This window comes from Rhinolophus ferrumequinum, chromosome X, assembly GCF_004115265.2.
Source record: "Rhinolophus ferrumequinum isolate MPI-CBG mRhiFer1 chromosome X, mRhiFer1_v1.p, whole genome shotgun sequence".
NCBI classification, from domain to species: Eukaryota; Metazoa; Chordata; class Mammalia; order Chiroptera; family Rhinolophidae; genus Rhinolophus; species Rhinolophus ferrumequinum.
In genome coordinates, this window is record NC_046284.1 from 64,064,285 (window position 1) to 64,077,501 (window position 13,217).

Consider the following 13,217-nt stretch of genomic DNA (forward strand, 5'->3'; position numbering starts at 1 on the left):
TTATCCATTCAGCCCTCCTATGTCTTTTGAGTGGAGCATTTCATTCATTTACATTGAAAGTATTGCTGATAAAAATGTAGCTATTGCCATTTTATTATTCCTAATTTTGACCTTTTTTCCACCCATCTTAAAAAAGGCACTCTAAGATTCCTTGTAATACTGATTTGGTGTTGATGAACTCCTTTAGCTTTTTCTTGTCTGTGAAGCTCTTTATCTGTCTGCTGGTTCTAAATGATAGCTTTGCTGGGTAGAGCAATCTTGGTTGTAAGTCCTTGCTTTTCATCTTGTTGAATATTTTGTGCCAATCCTTTGTGGCCTGCAAAGTTTCTATTGGGAAATCAGCTGACAATCTTATGGGAGCTCCCGTATAAATTACTAGTTGCCTCACTCTTGTGGCTTTTAGGATTCTCTTTTTGTCTTTAACCTTGCCATTTTAATTATGATGTGTCTTGGTATGGGCCTGTTTGTGTTCATCTTGTTTGGGACTCTTTGTCCTTCCTGGACTTGTATGTCTAATTCCCTCACCAGGTTAGGAAAGTTTTCAGTCATTGTTTCTTCAAATATATTTTCAGTCCCTTGCATTCTCTCTTCTCCTTCTGGTACCCCTATGATGTGAATGTTGTTACACTTAATGCTGTCCCAGAGGTCTCTTAAACTATTCTCTTTTTTTTTTCCCCCATTCTTTTTTCTTTTTGCTCTTCCATTTGGGTGTTTTCTGCTTGCTTGTCTTCCAAATTTCTGATTCTGTTCTCTGCTTCATCTAGTCTGCTGGTGATTCCTTCTAGTGCATTCTTCATTTCAGTTATTGTATTTTTCACTTCCGACGGATTCTTTTTTATGGTTTCTATGTTCTTTTTTATGCTTGCCAGCTCTTTTTTTAAGTTATCACTAAGTTCCTTGAGCATCTTTATAACCATTGTTTTGAACTCTGTCTCTGGTAGGTTGCTTGCCTCCATTTTGTTTAGTTCTGTTTCTGGAGTTTCCTCCTAGTCTTCCATTTGGGATGTATTTCTTTGTTTCCTCTGTTGGCTGCCTTTCTGTTGGTTTCTATGTATTAAGTAGATCTGCTATTTCTCCCAGTCTTGGCTGGGTGGCCTTATGTAGTAGGTGCCTTGTGAGGCCCTGGCACAGACTCCTCGGTCACATGCTCCAGGTGCCCCGAGGAGTGTCCCTTGTGTGGGTTTTGTGTGCCCTCCTGTTATAGTTGAGACTTGGTTGCTATTGGCATGTCAGTGGGTGGAATTGACCCTCAGGCTCATTGGTTGTTGGGTTTGGCCATGTCCACAGCTTATGGGTTACTGTGCAGGGGGGCTTACCCTATTGAGTGAGATTTATCCCAGTGGGTTCTGGTGCCAGTTGAGACCGCTTTTTAGGTGTGCCACTTGTGGGGCTTTGGGTGGTGCTCTGCTGTCATCTGAAACCAACCTCCAAGTGTGTTGTTTCTGGGGCCTCTTGGGAGGGGCTCCAGGGCAGGCCCATGTAACCCCCTGCCTGTGACCAGCCAGGGACTACCTGGTAGAAGCTAAAAAGCAATGTGTTCGCTGTTTGTGCTAGCCCTGGAGGTGTGTAAAAGAGGCCATGCTGCAAACTGAGGACAGCTGCCACCAGTACCGGGCCTGGGGCAGCTCTGCAAAGAGCCAGGACACCCCAAGGCCTGCTGCCACTTTCCAGCTTCCTTGTTTCATCCCTTGATAAAGCCTCATGTGGTAGACAAGTTGGGTGAAGCAGGGTTTCAGGGAGTCTCTACAGTGGGAAGAGTTGTGGTCAACAGGTTAATGTAGACTCTGGTTTGTTGCCAGTGCTGAACCTGGAGCTGCTCCGCAGAAGTCTCTGAGCACCTAGAGGCCAGGCGCTGCCCATGTGGGTTCTGTGGACTCTGATAATTTTTCAAAACATAGTGCAATGTGGGTGGGGCTGGCTGTTTGTGGAGAAAGTGCCTTCCAAATTGGGGGAGTTGGGTGGGGTGTGTTCCTAGTGATTTAGCAGAGTAGAGCATCAGAGCTCACCAGGCCAATCAGATTCAGATTTGGCCTGGGTGGAAGGGCTCAACACAGGAAATATGGTGTCCTCCTGCACTGGAGGAGGACTTCACAAAGGGAAAATGTTGACTGTCCTCCAGTCCACCCCCTGAAGGCACACACCTCAGTCTGCACTCCTGTATGTCTCTGACATCTCCCAAGTCACTGTCCCTCCACTGGAGCCTGTGAGCGAGTGAGGCTATGCACGGGCCCTGTGAGAGGATGCCTGGGTTTCCCACAGCCTTCCTTCCCACCCAGATGGTTGAAATCCCCATTGTTTTTCACAGCCAGATGTTGTGGTTGCTCCTCCTCCTGACACCAGTGCTCTAGTCTGCGGAGGCTGGTGTGGGGGGCTGGGGTCCCTCCCTCCTTGGGGGGAATTTCTGTGGTTGAGATATCCCTTCTGTTTCTCAAACACCACAGGCAGATTTGGGGCCAGCTCATTTCCAGTCTCTGCCTGTCCTACCAGTCTTGATGTAGCTTCTTTATATCCTTAGTTATAAAACTTATGTTCAGCCAGACTTCAGATGGTTCTCCAGGTGTATAATTTAGTTGTAATTTTAATGTATTCATGGAAGGAAGCAGGCACAGTGTTTATCTACTGTGCCACGATGGATCTTCTCTCTTTTAGTTATTCTTAAGAGTAAATATGCTAACCACTACTTTCCACAGATTTTTTTTTTAATTGGAAAAATGTCTTTCTTTCCTCTTTATTCCAGAAAAATAGGTTCACTTAATATAGAACTCAGGGTTGACCGTTCTTTCTTCTCAGCACTTAAAATATATTGTGTCACTCCCTTCTGGTTTCCATAGGTTCAGATGAAAAATCTGTCATTTGAATTGGTTTTATTCAGTGGGTAATGCATCATTTCTCTCTGGTTGCTTTCAAGATATTTCCTTTGACTTTAGTTTTTAGGAGTTTAATCATAATGTCTCTTGGCCTGGATTTCTTTGTGTTTATCTTGTTTGCAAATTTCTCAGTTTATTGAATATATGAGTTTATTTCTTTCCAGCTATTATTTCGTCAAATACTCTTTCAGTCCCACTCATTTCTCTACTTCTGGGACTACAAAAATATTAGGTAGGTCTTTGTTTTTGCCCCAGCTACCTGAGGATGTGTTTTTTTCAATTTTTTCCTTCTCTGTTGTTCAGATTTACCTTCAGGTTTCATTGTTTTTTATGCTTTGTTATCTCCATTCCACTATTGAATTCCCCCAACCTTTTTTTATATTGCAATTGTTATATTTTTCAGTTTTAAAATTTTTATTTAATCTTTGTTATATTTTCTATTTCTTCAATGAGATATTTTTCATTTTTTTCAATGTTTTTGTTTTGTTTACTTTTTTTAAAATTGTGGTTGAAGCATGTTTATAATGGCTAATTTAAAATCCTTTTCAATAATTCTAACATCTGATTCATCTTGCAAATGGCCTCTGTTGATTTTCAATTCTTATTCAAGTTTTTGTGGCATGTTGGTTCTGGTATGATGAGAGAATTTTATTGTATCCTAGACACTTTTAATACTATGTTAAGGCAAGACTCTGGATCTTATTTAAATATTCTCTTTTAGTTGGCAGTCATCTTGCTTAAGGTTAGCTACTCTACGTTTTTGAACAATTTCAATGACAATTTAGCTATCAGTGTCTTTTTAGTGCTCTCTTGGTCTACTTAGTTTATTTAATGCCATGAGAGCTCCTTGTGATCTCTGATGCTGTTTCCCATGGGTGCACAGGCTCAGGAGAGGTATTTTTCTTGGCTGGGCTGCCTGTTACCTCTAGATGTGTGATAGGAGACTTTGACCCACATTGACAGAGAGTACTTCCATGGGCCATTTCTTGTCCTAGGAACTTATATTCAATACCCCTTTTTAGAGCTATGATACACCTAGCATCTCTGAATTGCTAAAGGGAGTACCATACTGTATTCATTCCATTAAACCATTTGTTTTCATAACAAGTGTCCTTCCTGCTGTCTTCAGGTGGGAGAAGACAGACTCTAGCCGACAGGGATGGAGGGCACTTTCTATGGGTGGTTCAGGCTGATGGTGTTTTTAGGTGGGTGAAGGGAATCTCTGGCCCTTTGGCAAAGAGGGCTCTTCTTTTATCTGAGCCATTTGTTGTTAGCAGAATCACGCCTGCTGGTGCCATAGGGCTGCCTGGTGTTTTTGGGATTCCATTGAGATCCAGGAGAGGAATTTCTTACCTGAGCCCTTTCCTGTTGCTATATTGAATACTGGGGTATGGCAGGACAGGATTTTCTTCTTCTGTTGTGTAGGGTGTCATAAAGCACTGAACAATGGCATTTTCACTTCAATGCTGGAGTCTTGCATTGTTTTCAGGATTTATACTTGTATTTAGCAGGAAGAAGCAATGAAAGATGAATCTGCATCATCTTTTCTGGACCTCAAATTCTAAATTAGTATTATTATTATTATTTTGAACTTTATTGGGGAATATTGGGGAACAGTGTGTTTCTCCGGGGCCCATCAGCTCCAAGTCATTGTCCTTCAGTCTAGTTGTGGAGGGCGCAGTTCAACTCCAAGTCCAGTTACCGTTTTCAATCTTAATTGCAGGGGGCACAGCCCACCATCCCATATGGGAATTGAACCGGCAATCTTGTTGAGAGCTTGTGCTCTAACCAACTGAGCCATCCGGCCAACACTCCAGCAGCTCAGCGGCAGCTCGTTGTCTTCAATCTAGTTGTGGAGGGCACAGCTCACCAGCCCATGTAGGAATCGAACTGGCAACCCTATTGTCCAGAGCTCACGCTCTAACCAAATGAGCCATCTGACTGCTCCCTAAATTATTTTTGAAATGAGTTTTTGGGCTGTTTTTTGTTTGTTAATATTTTCTACAGTCATAGCCTAAAATAAAAAGGCATCAAGATATGTAAAGCATCAAAATAACAAAGTGCACTTGGGAAAACTTCAATCACAGGGAAAATAAATGATATATTTTTAAGATGTTGGTGAGAGCCATGTAAAAATAAATAAGCCCTAAAGAACTCTTAAAATCTTAATAAGGGGTAAAAGGAACTAATACTGTTTTAGCATTGAATCTCATGTAGAATTATGATTACAAGGCAAAGAATAATATTCCCAGGAAAGATATGTCTGTCCTTGAGTAGAATCAAAATCCGTATGAATGCATTTCTAATTTACAGGTCTTACTACTTATTTACACTTTTTGTAAATGAAAAATTACATACTACTTTAGTGAAATAACAGTGCAGACTGAGGAAGTTATTAGACAGGAAATATTAGATTTAACTTCTATAAATTATGTCTGAAAACAGTGACAATGAAATCTGCACATAGCCTAATCTTAATGTATCATAAATGTTTATTATTTAAAGACAAACTCCTTATTCCATATTATGATTTTTAAAAATTTTTATTATTTATCATTGAACTGCCCAAGCAGTATGTAAATCAAATATGCAAATCTTTTTATAAATGGTTAAATATTTCTAGTTAGCATATGTGGCAACAAAAAGTAATAGGTATTTTTGAGGGTTGACTACTTTCAACAAAAGAATCAGAAATGAAACTATTTGGACACTAACACTGAAAAATGGTATGGCAAACTAACACAGACTACTGGCTCTATCTATGCTGCTTGCAGTGTGCACACCAGGGAGCTGCCTGTAGGAGTTGGTGGACTGTATTCTTTTTTTCTTTTTGAGGCCCTTTGATTTTATACCTTATGTATTATCTTAATTTCGTTTTCTTTTTTTAATTTTATTGGGGAATATTGGGGAACAGTGTGTTTCTCCAGGGTCCATCAGCTCCAAGTCGTTGTCCTTCAATCTAGTTGTGGAGGGCGCAGCTCAGCTCCAAGTACAGTCGTTATTTTCAATCTTTAGTTGCAGGGGGTGCAGCCCACCATCCCATGGGGGAATTGAACCAGCAACCTTGTTGTTGAGAGCTCGCGTTCTAACCAACTGAGCCATCTGGCCGCCTCTGTGGACTGTATTCTTAACAGGAATTTTTAAACTGATGAATGGAAACTGATAGGATAATGAGCCAAGAATGATAAGAAATAATGTGATTTCTACCCCCTTTATTTCCATTACAAGAATAACTGAAATTTTCCATGTAAACAATTCACAAGAAACATCTGCTTCCCTAACCTTGGCACAACCACCCGATAATCCTACACAGGCCTTGTTCAACAGGATTCAGGTACACCTATTATGAATTCATTCTTAAAACTAAGTAGAAAATCAGAATGCTGTATTAATAGCTGTGATTTGAGGGAGAAGTCCAGCTAAGTGAAAATGGCATAGTCGTTAGCTTTTTCTCCTAGGACGCAAACTGACCTATTGAAATACCATGAGCTCATGGGGTGGTTATACTCTTGATAACATAAGCGTATGTGTTCTTAAATCCACATACTGAAACATTTCCATGTGTGCTAAGAATCTGAGTCTCATTGACTCCAGGGCTTTGCTGTGACAATAGAATTAGCTGCAACCAGAGTAACCATTGACTATTTCTATACTATTCTGTGTCTTGGGTTTTTGGGGGGAGAATTAGAATCCACATTACTAGTAAGAATTCTCATTTATCCTTTGTTTTATTCCTCTAACAGAGATGGATTAAGCATAGAGTTAACTTAGTATCTGAAGTAGCACAATGCAAGCAAACAGTCAAATATATGTATATATTTACAAATCTCTAGTTACATCTATCTATCTATCTATCTGTCTGTCTATCTGTCTGTCTGTCTATCTATCTATCTATCTACCTGATGTGAAAAGTTGATATAGGTTGAGCCATTTTAAAATAGAACAGCAGCTATTCCAGAGGAACTGCTTTCACATCTTGCTCCTTGAACTTTTCTAATGTTTAAACTGGGCAAAATAATCTTTGGACTGGGCCAAGTTAACACTGTCTTACAAACTACTGTTTACAAAGGTAACAGGAAAGCAGACATCTTGACAACAAGGACTGATGATTATTGACTCCCTTTCTGAAGACAGAATCCATCAGTAAGGAGCAATGTATAGCTAAAGGGTAACTCAGCTTGTTAGCACCAATAGAAATTCCTTCTATTCATGTAATTATCTCCCTTCTTTTTCTCATAGAACTCCTTGTCTTCAATTTGTAATTGGGACACAGTTTGGATTTCTGCATGAATCTCTGCCCCAGAATGGCAATTCTGTGCTTTCAAGGAAATGCTTCTTGCCTCTCACTTTGGTTTTTATTTTTTTTATTTTTTGAGACTTTTTAAAGGATGCATTTATTTATTTATTTATTTATTTATTTATTTATTTATTATTAGTTTCAGGTGCACAAAACAAAGTAATACTTAGACGTTTATCATTTATATCCCTCACACTGTGTCAACCCCCTTCCCCATCCACTATCTCTCTGACATCGCACACAGCCATGACATTTCCACTGTCTCTATTCCTACTGCTGTACTCTGCTTCTTGTAAATCTATCTATCTATCATCTATTTATCTATCTATCTATCTATCTATCTATCTATCTATCTATCTATCTATCTATCTATCTATATATGTATTTAGAATAGACATAAAACTTGTAGTTGACATTCATTATTGTTCCTCTTCATCTTCAGGTGTACAGTTCAGTGATCAGGCATCTACATCATCCCTGACGTGGTCTCCCTAATGAGACAAGTGTCCATCGGATATCCTACAAAATCTTTACAACATTATTGATTACATTCCCCAAATTAACTTTCGTAACCCTGTAGCAATCTTGTGGTTACTGACTGCTTTCTAATCCCCTCACCTTCCCTCTTATTCCCACTCCCCCTCCCATCTAGCAACTCTCATTTTTAACTCTATGTATCCGAAACAGTTTCTGATTAGTTCATTCACTTATTCTCTTCTTTAGATTCCATATATAAGTGAGATCATATGGTAGTTGTCTTTCTCCGTCTAATTTATTTCACTTAACATAATGTTCTCTAGGTCCATCCATGTTGTTGCAAATGGTAGGATTTCTTTCTTCTTTATGGCTGCATAATACTCCATTGTATAAATGTACCACAGTTTCTTAATCCAGTCGTCGACCAATGGGCATTTCGGTTGTTTCCATGTCTTGGCTATTGTGAATAGTGCTACAATAAACATAGGAGTGCATAAATTTTTTTGAATTAGAGTTTTGGATTTCTCCAGATAGATACCTAGCAGTGGAATTTCTGGATCATAAGATAGTTCCATTTTCAGATTTTTGAGATACCTCCATACAGTTTTCCATAGTGGCTGCACCAATCTGCAATCCCACCAACAGTGCACAAAGGTTCCCTTTCCTCCACATCTGCGCCAGCACTTGTTGTTTGTTGATTTATTGATGATAGCCATTTTGACTGTGGTGAGGTGGTATCTCACTGTGGCTTTTATTTGCATTTCTCTGATGGTAAGTGAGGTTGAGCATTTTTTCATATGTCTGTTTGCCATCTGTATGTCCTTTTTAGAAAAATGTCTCTTCATGTCCTCTGCCCATTATTTAATTGGGTTGTTTGTTTTTTTGGAGTTGAGTTGAGTGAGTTTTTTTTAATAAATTTAGGATGTTAACCCCTTATCGGATATATCATTGGCAAATGTCTTTTCCCATTCAGTAGGATCTCTTTTTGTTTTATTGATGGTTTCCTTTGCTCTGAAAAAATCTTTTAGTTTGATGTAATCCCACATGCTTATTTTTTCTGTTACTTCCCTTGCCTGAGGGGATATATCAGTAAAAATTTTACTCCAGGTAATGTCTGTAAAGTTTCTTCCTATATTTTCTTCTAGGAATTTTATGGTTTCAGATCTTACATTTAAGTCTTTAAGCCATTTTGAATTTATTTTTGTATATGGTGTAAGGAGGTGGTCCAGCTTCATTTTTTTGCATGTGTCTGTCCAGGTTTCCCAGCACCATTTATTGAATAGACTGTCTTTACCCCACCGTAAATTCTTGCTTCTATTGTCATAGAGTAAATGGCCATATAGGCGTGAATTTATTTCTGAGCTCTCTATTCTGTTCCATTGATCTATGTGTCTGTTTTTATGCCAGTACCATGCTGTTTTGATTACTGTAGCCTTGTAGTATAATTTGGTGTCAGGTATTGTTATACCTCCCACTTTGTTCTTATTTCTCAAGATTGCTGAGGCTATCTGGGGTCTATTATGGTTCCATATAAATTTTAGGATTATACGTTCCATTTCTGTGAAAAAGGTCCTTGGTAGTTTGATAGGAATTGTGTTGAATATGTATATTGCCTTAGGCAGTATGGACATTTTAACAATATTAATTCTTCCTATCCATGAACATGATATGTGTTTCCATCTATTTGTATCTTGTTTCATTTCTTTCTTCAGTGTCTTATCATTTTCTGAGTACAGATCTCTTACTTCTTTGGTTAAATTCATCCCCAGGTATTTTACAGTCTTTGGAGCAATTGTAAATGGGATTGCTTTTTTAATTTCTCCTTCTGATGTTTTATTACTGGTATATACAAATACAACTGATTTCTGAATATTAATTTGTATCCTTCTACTTTACTAAATTCATCTATCAGCTCTTGGTGGAGTCTTTAGGGTTCTCTATATATAGTATCATGTCATCTGCATATAATGACATTTGTACTCCTCCTTACTGATTTGGATGCCTTTTATTTCTTTTTCTTGTCTGATTGCTGTGGCTAGAACTTCCAACACTATGTTGAATAGAAGTGGAGAAAGCGGGCAACCTTGCCTTGTTCCTGATCTTAAGGGGAATGGTTTTAACTTTTCCCCATTGAGTATGACGTTAGCTGTGGGTTTATCATATATGGCCTTATTATGTTGAGATGTGAGTCCTCTATTCCCACTTTATTAAGGATTTTTATCATAAATGCCTGCTGGATTTTATCAAATGCTTTTTCTGCATCTATTGATATGATCATGTGATTTTTATTTTTAATTTTGTTAATGTGGTGTATCACATTAATTGATTTGCAGATGTTGAACCATCCTTGCATACCAGGGATGAATCCCACTTGATCATGGTGTATAATCTTTTTAATGTATTGCTGAATTCTGTTTGCTAATATTTTGTTGAGGATTTTTGCATCTATGTTCATTAGAGATATCGTCCTGTAGTTTTCTTTTTTGTGGTGTCTTTGTCTGATTTTGGGATCAGGGTGATAGTGGCCTCATAAAAAGTGTTTGAGAGACTTCCCTCTTTCTGGATTTTTTGAAACAGCTTGAGGAGAATAGGTGATAATTCTTTTTTGAATGTTTTGTAAAATTCACCTGTAAAGCCATCTGGTCCAAGGCTTTTGTTTGTTGGGAGATTATTGATTATTGATTCAATTTCCCTGGTGGTAATCAGTCTGTTCAGGTTTTCTGTTTCTTTTGAGTTAGTCTTGGAAGGTTGTATGCTTCTAGAAAATTGTCCATTTCTTCCAGATTGTCTAATTTGTTGGCATGTAGTTGCTCATAGTAATTTCTTAAATTTTTTTGTATTTCTGTGGTGTCTGTTGTCACTTCTCCTCCTTCATTTTTGATTTTATTAATTTGGGTCCTCTCTCTCTTTTTGTAATGAATCTGGCAAAAGGTTTGTTGATTCTGTTTATCTTCTCTAATTACCAACTCTGAGATTCATTGGTCTTTTGTATTGATTTTCTCGTTTCTATTTCATTTATTTCTGCTCTGATCTTTATTATCTCCTTCCTTGTGCTCCCTTTGGGCTTATTTTGCTGTTCTTGTTCCAGATCCCTTAAGTGTGAAGATAAACTGTTGATTAGTGATGTTTCTTGTTTCTTTAGGTAGGCCTTCAATGCTATGAATTTGCCTCTTAGGACTGCTTTCGCTGCATCCCATAGATTTTGGGTCGTCGTGTTTTCATTTTCATTTGTCTTGAGATATCTTTTGATTTCTTCCTTGATCTCATGGTTGACCCATTCATTATTGAGTAACATGTTATTCAGCCTCCATGAATTGGTGTGTCTTCCAGTTTTTTTCCTATAGTTCATTTCTAATTTCATAGCACTGTGGTCAGGGAAGACAACTGGTATGATTTAAATTTTGTTAAATTTATCAAGACTTGTTTTGTGGCCTAACATGTGGCCTATCTTGGAAAATGTTCCATGTGCGCTTGAGAAGAACGTGTATTCTGCAGCTTTGGGGTGAAATGCTCTGAAAACATCGATTAAATCCAAGTGGTCCAATGTGTCGTTTAAGGCCGTTATTTCCATATTGATTTTCTGTCTGGAAGACCTGTCCCTTGTTGTCAGAGGTGTGTTGAAGTCCTCTACTATGATAATGTTACTGTTGATATCTATCTTTATGTCAGTCAATATCTGTTTTATATATTTAGGTACTCCTATATTGGGTGCATAGATGTTTACTAGGGTTATGTCCTCTTATCAGATTGATCCCTTTATTATTATATAGTGCCTATCTTTGTCTTTTAATATGTTCTTTATTTTAAAGTCTATTTTGTCAGATATAAGTATTGCAACTCCACCTTTTTTCTCATTTCCATTTGCATGAAATATCTTACTCCAACCCTTCACTTTCAGCCTTTGTGTGTCTTTCGATCTGAGGTGAGTATCTTATATACAGCATATACAAGGGTTTTGCTTTCTTATCCACTCAACCACCCTGTGTCTCTTGATTGGAGCATTTAATCCATTTACGTTTAAAGTGATTATTGATAGATACATAGTTATTGCCATTTTTTAAATTTGTAGTTAGATTGTTTTCATCTTTCTTCTGTTTACAGAAGTCCTTTTACTATTTCTTGCAGTGCTGGCTTGGTGGTAATAAATTCCTTTAGCTTGTTTTTCTCTGCGAAGCTCTTTACCTCTCCTTCAATTTTAAATGATAGCCTTGCTGGATAAAGCAATCTAGGTTGTAGACCTTGGTTTTCCATCACTTTGAGTATCTCCTGCCACACCTTCCTGGCCTTCAATGTTTCTGTAGAAAAGTCAGTTGATAGTCTTATATGAGTTCCCTTGTGTGTAACCCTCTGTCTTTCTCTTGCTGCTTTTAGGATTCTCTCCTTGTCTTTAACCTTTGCCATTTTAACTATAAGGTGTCATGGTATGGACCTGTTTGGATTTATCCTGGTTGGAACTCTCGGAACTTCCTGGACTTGTATGTTGGTTTCTTTCACTAGGTTAGGGAAGTTTTTGGACATTATTACTTCAAATATGTTCTCGATCCCTTGCTCCCTCTCTTCACCTTCTGGTATTCCTATGATGCACATGTTGTCCTGCTTGATGTTATCCCAGAGGTCTCTTAAACCATCTTTATTGTTTTTTATTCTTTTTTCTTTTTGTTGTTCCGTTTGGGTGATCTCTGCTAACCTGTCTTCTAAGTCGCTGATTTGATCCTCTGCTTCATCTAACCTGCTGGTAATTCCTTCAAGTGTGCTCTTTATTTCAGTTATTGTATTCTTTAGTTCTAACTGGTTGTTCATTATGATTTCTCTATCCTTGTTTATGTCATCACGAAGCTCCTTAAACATTCTGATCATCAGTGTTCTGAACTCTGTCTCTGATAGATTGGTTACCTCTATTTCATTTGGTTCCAGTTCTGGAGGTTTCTTCTATTCATTTATTTGGGACATGTTTCTTTGTTTCCCCATTATGGCTGACTCTTTGTGTTTGCTTCGGTGTATTAGGTAGATCCCCTAGGGTTCTTATTTTTGCTGGATTATCTTATATAGTATGTGTCCTTTATATTTGACTTGCACCACTTCCTTCTTCTCCTCTGCATGGGCTCCAAAGGTGACTCTTGTGTTATGTATATTGTCCTGTTAAAGTTGATCTTTAACTGTTTTTCACTTGTGAGTAGATGGGATTGACTCCTAGGCTGACCAGTTATGAGACTTGGCTCTGCCCACAGCAGATGTTCTGCTACGTGAGGATTGACTGCTTAAATGAGGTTTGGCCTCTATGGGCTCTTGTGCCTGTAAAGAATTCCCTTTGGGTGTGTGACTTGTAGGTCAAACCCCGTAGTTCTCTGGTTTGGTCTAGAGTTGGCCTCTAGGTGTGTTGAATCTTGTGCCTCTTATGCTGGGTCCTGGTCTAGGGCAATTTCAGAGCAAAGCAAATCACCAAGGACAACAACAACAACAACAAAGAAAAAATCAAATACATTCACATGTAAAAACAACTGATAACCCACACTCAACACAGGCGAAGATATCAAAGATATAAAAACAAAACAACAAAAAAAGCAGCGCCAGTTTTG